The following is an 11182-nucleotide window of genomic DNA, read 5'->3' on the forward strand; positions in this document are numbered from 1 at the left end:
ATGTATGACACTTTTTTTTGGTAGGTAATCACCTATGGGAAATTTGAACTAGTGACCTATAGCAAAGAGTGCCTTAACAATGCACCCATTCAGTGTCAATCCAATCGCAAAGAGTGCCTTAACAATGCACCCATTCACTGTCAATCCGAAATCCCATTAACATCTGTGACACATTCACTGTCAATCCAATCGCAAAGAGTGCCTTAACAATGCACCCATTCACTGTCAATCCGAAATCCCATTAACATCTGTGACACTTAATTTAGATGTTATTTCAATCTACTTAATTTAGATGTTATTTAAAGATTTAATGGTTATTATTTTTTTTTAAGATTATATTTAAATTAAGATTATTTTTATATATAAAATTTAAATTTTCCTTTAATTATTTTGTAACTATTTTTTCAGGGAAGCTAACGCTTATGGCTCTGCAAGCCAATACCAACCATGTTGAAAAATTCAAGTTTACTCCCTGTGGTGATACTTCCTTGGATAACAGAAACAAGTCAATACAAATATGTAATAGTAACTGGTCACAACAGTCTAATTGACAAGCAAGGCACTGCCGGTGCCTTAAATGACAAATGTATGGAACCCTAGGACTTCTCCAATTTCAAGCAGCTGCAATGCGCATGGCAGCTTCATCATGGGTTCACAACAACAGCGCGGCCTCATTCGTGAAGTCCTTTCTTAGCCTTCACAGATCGAGAAGATTGGTAACCAGCGCTGCTCGTCAAACTCTACAATCTACGGCCATGGACGGGAGCGAGGAGGATCTCACAACACTATGTAGCCAAGGTCGCCTCAGAGAGGCTCTGGAGACTTTGCATCTCATGGACTCTCAACGGATTTCCCTAGATTCTTCTGCCTACGAGTCTCTCTTGCAGGCATGCGTGGACTACAGGGCCCTGCCAGAGGCCAAACTAGTCCACGCCCACATCATTCTTACTGGATACAAATCCCGTGGCGTCTTCTTGCATAACAGACTTGTAAACATGTATGCAAAGTGCGGGAGTCTCGAAAATGCGCGCACGGCTCTTGACCAAATATCTGAACCCAATGCGGTCTCATTCTCTGTCATGATTGCAGCTTACGCCAGGGAAGGCCATGGTGAGAAGGCCTGGACACTGTTTTACCAAATGAAACGAAAAGGAATCCAGCCGGATGAATTTACCGTCCCCAGTGTTCTCAGAGCATGTGGGCTGATGGCAGAGCTTGAATGTGGTAGACAGGTTCATGGGCAAATAATTAAGAGCAACGCATTTCAAGTTAATATATTTATAGGGTCTGCGCTAGTGGACATGTATGTTAAATGTCGGAGTTTGGAGGATGCGCGCAATATATTTGACAAAATGCCTGAACGAAATGTGGTCTCATGGAATGCAATGATTGCAGGATATGCAGAAAATGGGTGGTTAGACAAGGCTCTGGATTTGTTTGAGAATATGCCTAAAAGGGATGTGGTGTCATGGAATTTGATGATATCTGGATATGCGGGGAATGGGAGGAGTAAGGAGGCCTTGGAATTGTTTTATCATATGCAGGAAAAAGGCATTCGGCAAAATCGGTTCACTTTCACCAGTGTGCTTCCGGCATGTGCTGATTTGGGAGAGCTCAAGTACGGGAAAGATATCCATGGTGAGGTTAATAAGAGTAGATTGCAGTCCGATGTCTTTGTGGGCAGTGCGCTTGTAGATATGTATGTTAAATGTGGGAGTATAAAGGATGCGCACAATGTGTTTGACGAAATGTCCGAACGGAATGTAGTTACGTGGAATTCCATTATTGCAGGGTATGCACAGAGTGGTCAGGCTGAGGAGGCTTTGGCACTGTTTTGTGAGATGCGAAAAGCAGGAATATGCTTAAATGAGTTCACTTATGGTAGTGTTTTGCCAGCATGTGCAAGCGTGGGAGATGTTGGACATGGCAAGGAGATCCATAGAGAAGTAATTACTAGTGGATTTCAAACTGATGTCTTTATAGGGAGTTCCCTTGTAGATATGTACAGCAAATGTGGAAGCCTACAAAATGCCCGCCAAATGTTTGATAAAATAGCTGAACGGGACGTGGTGTTATGGAACACCATGATTGCAGCATATGCACAGAATGGGTATGTCAAAGAGGCTCTGAAGCTCTTTCAGAAAATGCCTGAACAAGATGTTGGCTCGTGGAGTGGGATGATTGCAGGATATGTGCAGAATGGGCTGAGTGAGGAGGCCCTGGAACTTTTTGATCAAATGCTATATAAAGGCATCCGACCAGATCAATATACATTCTCCAGTGTTCTCAAAGCGTGTGCTGATTTGGAATGTCTTAATCGTGGAAAGAAAATTCATGAAGAAATCAGTAAAACTGGCTATGCAATTAATGTCTTCGTGGGCAGTGCCCTTGTAGACATGTATGGCAAATGTGGTAGTATAGAAGATGCACGGGATGCATTTGACAAACTGCCTAATCGAAATGTAGTCTCATGGAGTGCAATGATTGCAGCATTTGCACAGAATGGTCTTTTTGATGGGGCCTTAAACACTTTTAGACGGATGCAACTTACAAGTGTGAAGCCAAACTCGGACATATTTGCCAGCGTTCTTTCAGCATGTGCTAACTTGGCAGCTCTGGAACATGGAAAGGAGGTTCATGAATGCATAATGAAAAGTAGTTTTCAGTCTGATGTCTTTGTTGGAAGTGCCCTTGTAGATATGTATGCCAAATGTGGAAACATAGATGACGCATACAAAGCGTTTGAAAGGATGCCCACAAAAAATAATGTCTCATGGAATGCAATGATTGCAGGATATGCGATACATGGCAGTTGCAAGCAGGCTGTCGAACTCTTTGAAAGAATGCAACTCTCTGGCATGAAACCGGATGATGTCACCTTCATTGGCATTCTATCTGCATGCTGCCATGCAGGTCTGGTAGAGGATGGCTTGCGATACTTCGGTAGCATGATTCAATATTATCACATTATGCCCATGATAGAACACTATTGTTGCATGGTCGACTTACTTGGCCGTGCTGGGCATCTGGATGAGGCAAAATATCTTATCCAGAAAATGCCAGTGGAACCCAATGCTACCATATGGAGGTCTTTGCTTGGTTCCTGTAGAATTTATGCTAATATTGAGCTCGGAGAATGGGCTGCAGAACACCTTTTTCAGCTGGACCCAAAAAATTCTGCAGCTTATGTCCTACTTTCAAATATTTATGCAGCCGCTGGCAGGTGGTATGATGTTAAAAAGGTACGAAAAATGACACAGGACATGAGGGTACAAAAAGAGCCAGGATATAGCTGGATTGAGGTCAATAAAGTTGTGCATACTTTCCTTGTAGGAGACCAACCACACGCACAAATGCAAGAAGTTTGCAAGCTGTCTATCCAAAGTTAAATATTTTGTCTGGGCAGATGAAGGCAGCAGGTTATATACTCAACACAAGATTTCTTTTACATGATGGAGAGCAGAAGGAGCTCTTGGCCACAGTAGTAAGTTGGTGATTTGTGTTTGGGCTTATTAACATGTCCTATGGAACACCTATTCGGAAAGCGAAGAACCTTTGGGTTTGTGGAAACTGACACTTGCCAACAAGTTCATCACTAAGATTGTTGCATTAGAAACCGCTATGGCAGTTGCCAAACATTCCTAACATTTCAAGAATGGTTGGTGTTCTTGCGGGAATTATTGGTGACATTAAGTGGAATATTCAATAAAGAGATTATCAATTTGTTGATACCATGAATCAATACCGTCAGATCATACCTTTGATCGAACACCATTGCTGCATAGCTCAATTGCTGGTCTTTGCTGGGTGTCTGGAAAATGTGAAGCCTGTATTTCCACGGGTACTTCGAGATCAGGTTTGTAAACGAGGAGATGATCAGGATGCAGGTATGGCTGGCAGGTTATAAGGAGTACCCATGCAACTAAGGGCACAACACTTCATGGCCAAAATGCCAGTTAAACACAATGATACCATATTTGCTTGCTTTCTTATATTTGTTTTTTTAGAATTCATTCCAACATTGTGAGGGGAGAATAGATTCCAGAATGCCATTTTGATTTGAACTCAAAAAATTCGGCACTTCATTTGCTGCATTAAAATAGGCATGCAACAGCTGGCATGCCAGAGGACACTGAAAAGGTGCAAAATCTGGTTAGGACAGGATGATACAAAACAAGCCATGATGTAGCTGGATTGAGGTCGGATATAAAAGCTAGCCAGCAGCAGAGCACCCCACAAACAGATGGGAGTTGCTCCAACAGGCATGGATACACCATGTCCTCTTGTACTGTGTACAGTCCTCTTCTCCCGGATAAATAGCTATTTCCATAAAATAAGTGTATAATTTCCTCTAGGAGACAGTTCCCACCTGTAGAAATGCAGAAATTTCATGCAAAGTTGAATACTTAGTCTGGATAGATGAAGGACACAGGACGTATGCCAAACTGAGATCTCTCCTGCATGATGTGGAGGAAGAGCAGGGCCATATTCTAGACCACCAGAGGCAGAAGTTGGCGGTTATTTTTAAGCTTGCTAATACATTCCATTCTTTGCTTGCTAATACATTCCATTCTTTGCTTGCTAATACATTCTTTGTGACGCAGCATAATACCACCAAAATCAACTCTTAAGTTTGTTACATATAAAATCATTGTGAACGATACCGACCATTTCCATCATTTCAAAGGATGGATGGGGTTTGTCTGGGGACTATTGGTGACACTAACATTGGCTTTTATGGTAATATTATGCAAATTTATGGCCATTGTTTAGCAGCCTGGGGTTAGCTTATATTTCTTGAATTTGGTAAATTGTATGATCTCCAAATTCTCCATTTACTTTTGACCAATATTATTATATCATAACATGAAAGGGTTTAACATGTTCACAGCATGCATATATGGATTTGTTGCTTGATAAGAGTCAAGAAATTGGGTATAATTGAGATAGAAGGTCTCATGTAATGAGGTGCAGTCAGCAATGTCATAATTGGTCATAAAGTTTACCTTCTAATGGTCTCTGGAACTAGATTCTACATACCTGGCTGATCGTAAACTTCTGTTAATTATTTTCAATTCCTAAGTCGGTATTGATGCACAATATTTTACGATCTTCTATGCAACTTTTATGATTTCTGCTGCTCCATTGTTAGGTATCTTGTTGGCTGATCTTCACAATTGAACCTTGCGGGTACTCTTTGGATCGTTGAAAGCTTATTTTGAGTTTTCTACATTTGGCAAGTGAGGCCCTCCACTGAGTTCTCAACCCATGAAATAGCTAAAATGCAAGGGAAGGGCTGAAAAGGGCATCGAAAGTTCAGGACTTGCAAAACTAACTCAATTCTTGACCATTTATGAGATAGTAGAAGAATTGAATTTCCACCTAGGTAAGTTGTTACTGACTGGTAAGCAAGGGTCCCAATTACACCGAGTTCCTACATCAAAGGAGAAACTTCTGTTGAATTTGGGTCTTGAGAAAACACTTGTGCTGGTGAAGCAGCTGTCCTCCTTTGACAACCCAATAGAGTTGCATGTTTCGTTGGCGGGTGCTGTTCATCTTGGTGTCCATGATCTTACCCACTGTGACTTGTTGGATGCAACAGAGTATAGTTTTGTAGTGGCTAATTGTTCTACAACCTTTGATGTGTCCAACATGGAGGGTGAAGTATGGCCAAAACAACTCCACATTATAAACAGGTGTAAACCAAGGTAAGATGGTAGGTAAAGTTCAAAAGCATTCTCATCCATTGTGTTGGTGATGGCGTAAGGCATATAGTGGTATGGTCTAAGTTCCCTGCAAGGCATTGTAAATTGTTCCTTTTGCGACTGCAACCACACTTTATCATCGGCCTTATATTTGTGTGGAATTTAATGTTGATTGTGGCATCACTTATATTTGGATTTTTTTGCAATATGCACCTGTTGCTAAATGTGTTGTATTTGTTTAACAAATTTATTAGTGTTGTCTGCCTCCTTTTGAGCACGAGAGGACTCTCCTTACACCAATGCAATGATCTTGAAATGCAGAAAATTCTAAAAAGGGATGTGGTTAATATAATCATGAAGAGTTCTATAGTATCTAGGGGAGGTGCTTGTCCAACTATAGCCCATAGGTTGTTGGATGTGAACCCTAGTGTGCTTTGAAAAAAACGCTTGAACTCTAGAAGGATTTTCCACTTAACTTGTTGATTTTTGCTTTGAGATTGATTTAGATTTGCAAGAATGACCACTCTCAGTCTTACCAAGTGACAAGTTGGAAGGTGCTTCCAATTTTACACATAGGAAGTGCAAGTCGTGATACTATTGAGAGAAGCAAAGCTTTGGGGGCATGTTAAGAATGTTACCATTGCACCTACTGATCCTAAACTATTGGTTGACCATAAAAAGGAGGCCAAAACAAATATAATTGTTTATGATTAAGTGAGAGCTCATTTGATCACTCACATTGCAGCGAAGAGAACCACAAGGAGATGTATGATGTTTTTGTTGAATTTTCTACAAGAGCATAGTAGAATGCTATTTTCTACCATATAATTACTTCCTAATGATTTTCACACAATATCCTTATGCCACTGATATAATTAAGCAATTACACTTCAGAAAATAGCAATAGTAAATGCAGCAAAAACAGTGAAGATCATAGAAAGACAACAATGCACAATATAGACAATACTTTTACCCTGGGAAACCCAACCTTGGGAGAAAACCTAGCAACTTTTTTTAGGAGAAAGTATACTTCAGCAAGGTTTACAAATCAATAATTTGTCTAGAAATCTGAGCTAAGTACAAGTTTAAATACCAGTCAAAATTTGGTCAAAGCAACAAGTCAACATTGGTCAAACTAGCCAAAATGCATAGAAGTCAACATTGGGAAAATGGTCAGCCTGCGGTCAAACTTTGGCCTTATGGCTCTTGTGGTCAACTGTGATCAAATTCCATGCATGTGTGGCCCTTGTGTACCTCAGTCAACTCTGGTCAAACTTGGCCCAAACAGTTTAGTCAACACAAGTCAAACCCAATCAAACAGAGAGAGAAATACCTCGGTCAAACAGTCAGCTCGTCCTCCTTTTCTCAACACATGCGATTGTCCAAGAGACCTCAGAAAGATGAAGAAAGCTCGCTTGGTGGAGAAAAATGAGATGTCACATCATCTATATATACTCATCAAATGGGGTAAACTAGCCCAAGGGATACACCCTTTCATAAGCTAAGTCGACTTGACTTCCTTAGCTGACATGAACTCCAAAAATAAATTTTATTTTAATTCTTTCATCTAGGCTGACTTAGGCATGTGGAAATACCTTTCGATGCTACACAAATCAACACTCCTCTTAGCGAGGGAAGTATTCTCCTTAGTTGCAAACAGATTTTTCCCTTAGCTGAAATTTCTGCTTCCTCAAGAAAAGTTCATGAGCTTGCTATGTTAATGTAATGTCTCTCTCACATGCACATCTATAGATCACTCCATCCTGGAGTTAGCACTGTGAGTATTCTAAGCCATTTACCCCTATCCAAATCAGCATGGCCCAACCAAAGTTCTTTATGGGCTTCTCAGGTAAATGTATCAATCTACTCTGGTCAAATCAACATGACCCAGCCAAAATCCTTTATGGCTTCTCAAGAGAGAATCTACCCCTAAACCATTCACTTCTGTCTAAATCAGCATGGCCCAATGAAACTCCTTCATGGCTTCTCAGGTGAATTACATCAATCTCCTCTGGTTAAATCAACATGACCCAGCTATGTCCTTCTGGATCTTCAGGAGATGATCTGCCCCTGGATGATCTGATAATCACCCAATGAGTGACCTCAGTTAAGAATTATTAAAATGAAGGTATTACAAACTCATATGTTGGTGTGTGTGTCTATGTTATTTAAGCGACGGATCGATCAGATTGCAAATACATAGACACTTGAAATGGAAAACAACAGAGAAATACAATAAACAAGGACAAGAACACAATAAATTAATAAGGAGTTCACCCTATCCTCCAAGGCTACATCTCCGGTCCAGCTCTCAGTGGTGGCCTTCTTTTTATTGTGTCTTGAAGCAGAGAATTATAATGAAGGAGCTCAATATGAATCTCCTGAAACAGATTAGTTTGGCAGGGTGGTTTTTGGATTCCCCAAGCCACTAGAGTACACAGACTCTCTTCCTTATCAGCTCTTTGACCTCTTTGGTCTGATAGATCCTTTCAGGGATGGCTTGAATCTCTCAAGCTCTCTGGTGCTCAACGCTGCCTTTGGTCAGCTCGGCCCTCTGTCTTCTTTCTGCTTTTGCTTCACTGATTCTTTCTCTTCTCTGTCTTCTGTCTTTGGTATTCCTCTCTGGGTTCTCGATTCTCCTGTCTTCCCTCTTTTCTGTTCTCTATTCATGGCTTTAAAGCCATTCGGGCTCATGGCGATTCGGTTCCTCTTCCACCTTCGTCGGATCGCCTGCTTGCAGCTGCACTTGGAGTTCCCCATTCTTGGCGTCATCATTAAGCTAACAGGAAGTGGCCACTTGTTCTCCTGCAAACTGCGCCAGCCTGTGCCATCGGTTCATTTCTTCGGTTACGTCGTGGAATGAGTCTTTTGCCATCGTGGCGGTCAATCCGGACTTCAAATTCTTTCATATCGCGACTTAATCCCCCATCAATTCTATCTTCTCCATCGGGCGCAATCTCAGCCGTTAGATCTGGAGCCCCTAGATCCGATGCCATTCGCTCGTCCCGCGCAATTGACTAGCTCGACTGTTAGCACGTGATGAGCGGCGGTTTTCTCTCTCCTTCGCTTGCCACGCGTTGGGCGCTGAGTGGAATCACTCCTTTTCCATCAAAACTGCTTACCACCCATGGATGCCCTCGATCAATACCGCCAGTTTTGGAGCAGGTCCTGCCTTTAGCGCTTAGCCTTTTTTCCCACGGTTTTTCTCGGCTCTCACACGACCGAGTGCTCGGGGCTTCCCCATTTTGAGGGTTTTCGCCTATCAAAAACCTCCTCTGTTTCCCAATCCAAGCCTCCTAGGGGCTAAATTCGCCTCCTGCGCAATTTGCATGGGCCTCGGTCAGCGCGATTTGACCGAGGTCCTCTTCGTTCCATGTTGGCTGCCATTGCCACTGGTTTAGAGGTGTTTTTGATCGCTGTTATAAATTCTTTGAAGTCTGTCCCAACCTGGTATAGCCATGGCTCTGTTAATCATTCTTTATGGATCCAATTCGAATCCGACCTTCCCACTGAAAAGCTTTTGGACCACCAAAAGTTGGTTTTTCTTTCAAGCATTGACTAAGTGAGGGTACTGTTGTCTCACTTGCTCAATCTCAATCCACTTTGCATTGCTCGGCTTTGAACCTTTGAGTCCAATTCTAAGGTACTCAACATCTCCTCTACGCATTATTCTCACCTTCCTGTCCCAAGACTGTGTATTCTTGCAATTCATTCAGATATTCAGGTAGCAGGTCATCAATAGAAGGCAATTGACTTTGCTTTTCAGGACCTCAATCATTGAAGGTTCAAACAATCTCAAGCAATCCGCATTTACGACTAAGTAGATGTGCATGTAAGTTGGTAGATCAAGGCGAAAAACATTTTCACCAATCTTCTCAAGTATCTTAAAAGGTCCATACCTGATAGGCTTTAGCTTTTTACCTTCACCTTACATCCTGTCCTTGCTGATATACAGCCAAACTTGATCCCCAACTTGAAAACTATGCTCCATCCGATACTTGTCATGCCTAGCCTTGTATTTGGCTTGGCTATTTTCCAGCTGTTCTTGTATTGCCTGGTGGATCTCCTGGATCTGTTCAATGAAGTTAGTTGCCTTGTCCACATCATTGTGTCCATCAACTGTGGTATCTTTACCAAAGACAAAATCTAAAGGAGACCTTGGTGTGAAACCAAAACAAGTTTAAAAAGGAGATCTTTGTGTAGAAGAGTGTTTTGCTATGTTGTAAGCATGCTGCACATAACATAAGTGTTCATCCCAAAGCTTAGGATGCTTGCTGCAATATCCTCGGAATAACTGGATCACTGTCCTGTTAACTACTTCTGTCTGGCCATCGGTTTGTGGATGAAAAGTTGTGCTTTTCTTCAGTTGGGTGTTCATCAGCTCCCACAGACTTGACCAAAACTTCCCCACAAATCGGGTGTCTCGATCATATACAATAGAAGTGGGTAATCCAAAATAAACCCATACATGTTCAAAGAATAGTTTTGCAGTTTGTTCAGATGTAATCTGTTTATTACAAGGTATCAAAATACACATTTTGCTGAACCTATCCACAACCACATACAAATAATCATGACCTTTCCTAGATTTAGGCAGTCCTCCAACAAAATCCATGGAAACACTTTTCCAAGGGTGAGAAGGAACTGGTAATGGAGTGTACAAGCTTAGTTTTATATTGTTGGGCTTGCTTTTAGCATACATGGTACACCCTCTTACATATCTAGAAACTGTCTCATTCATTTTCGGCCAATAACAAAATCTTTGCAGCTGTGCAACTGTTTTACTTACCCCAAAGTGACCTGATATCAGAGAAGTGTGTGCCTCTCTAATTATCTTTACTCTCTATGTTTGTGGAATGCAGAGTTTTCCACAATGATATAAGAGTCGGCCCTTCAAGTGATAATCCAATTCTTCTACCTTTTTGCCTTGACTCAAAGTTGCATATACATCTTTAAAGTCTATATCTTGAGCATTTTGTTCAATGTAGCTCTCATGTAGTACAGAATTATGCTTAAGTATTATAATGGGTCTAGACAACATGTCTGCAACTTTGTTATGTATGCCCTATTTATATCTGATGACCAAATGAAACTATTGTAGAAAACCCATCCACCTGTAATGTCTTGATTGCTGCAACTTAGATTGGGAGTGTAGATATTGAAGTGGTTGATGATTAGTATGTATTACTGTCTCTTTGCCCATTAAACAATGTTTCCACTTTTTCACACTCTGAACTAATGCATACAATTCTTTATCATATGTAGGATAGTTAACCACTGCAGGATTAAAAGTCTCAGAATGATAACATATGGGTTTACCGTGCTGCATCAACACTGCTCCCATGGCATAGTCACTGGCATCTGTTTGGATCTCAAATGGTCTTTGTAAATCAGGCAGTGCTAGTATAAGTGCTGTACTAATCTTTTCTTTCAAGGTGTCGAAGGCTTTCTGATGTTTGCCTCCTCACTGAAACACC

At 41.3% G+C, this 11182-nt stretch overlaps 1 pseudogene; it reads left to right on the forward strand.

Moving 5' to 3' along the window:
- The first annotated feature begins 405 nt into the window (after positions 1-405).
- On the forward strand, positions 406-4763 carry LOC149156768 (pentatricopeptide repeat-containing protein At2g13600 pseudogene; annotated as a pseudogene).
- Positions 4764-11182: the final 6419 nt, after the last annotated feature.

The sequence above is a fragment of the Pinus tabuliformis genome, chromosome 9, assembly GCF_031772625.1.
Source record: "Pinus tabuliformis cultivar Carrire ecotype Pingquan chromosome 9, CPIR1, whole genome shotgun sequence".
Taxonomy (NCBI): domain Eukaryota; kingdom Viridiplantae; phylum Streptophyta; class Pinopsida; order Pinales; family Pinaceae; genus Pinus; species Pinus tabuliformis.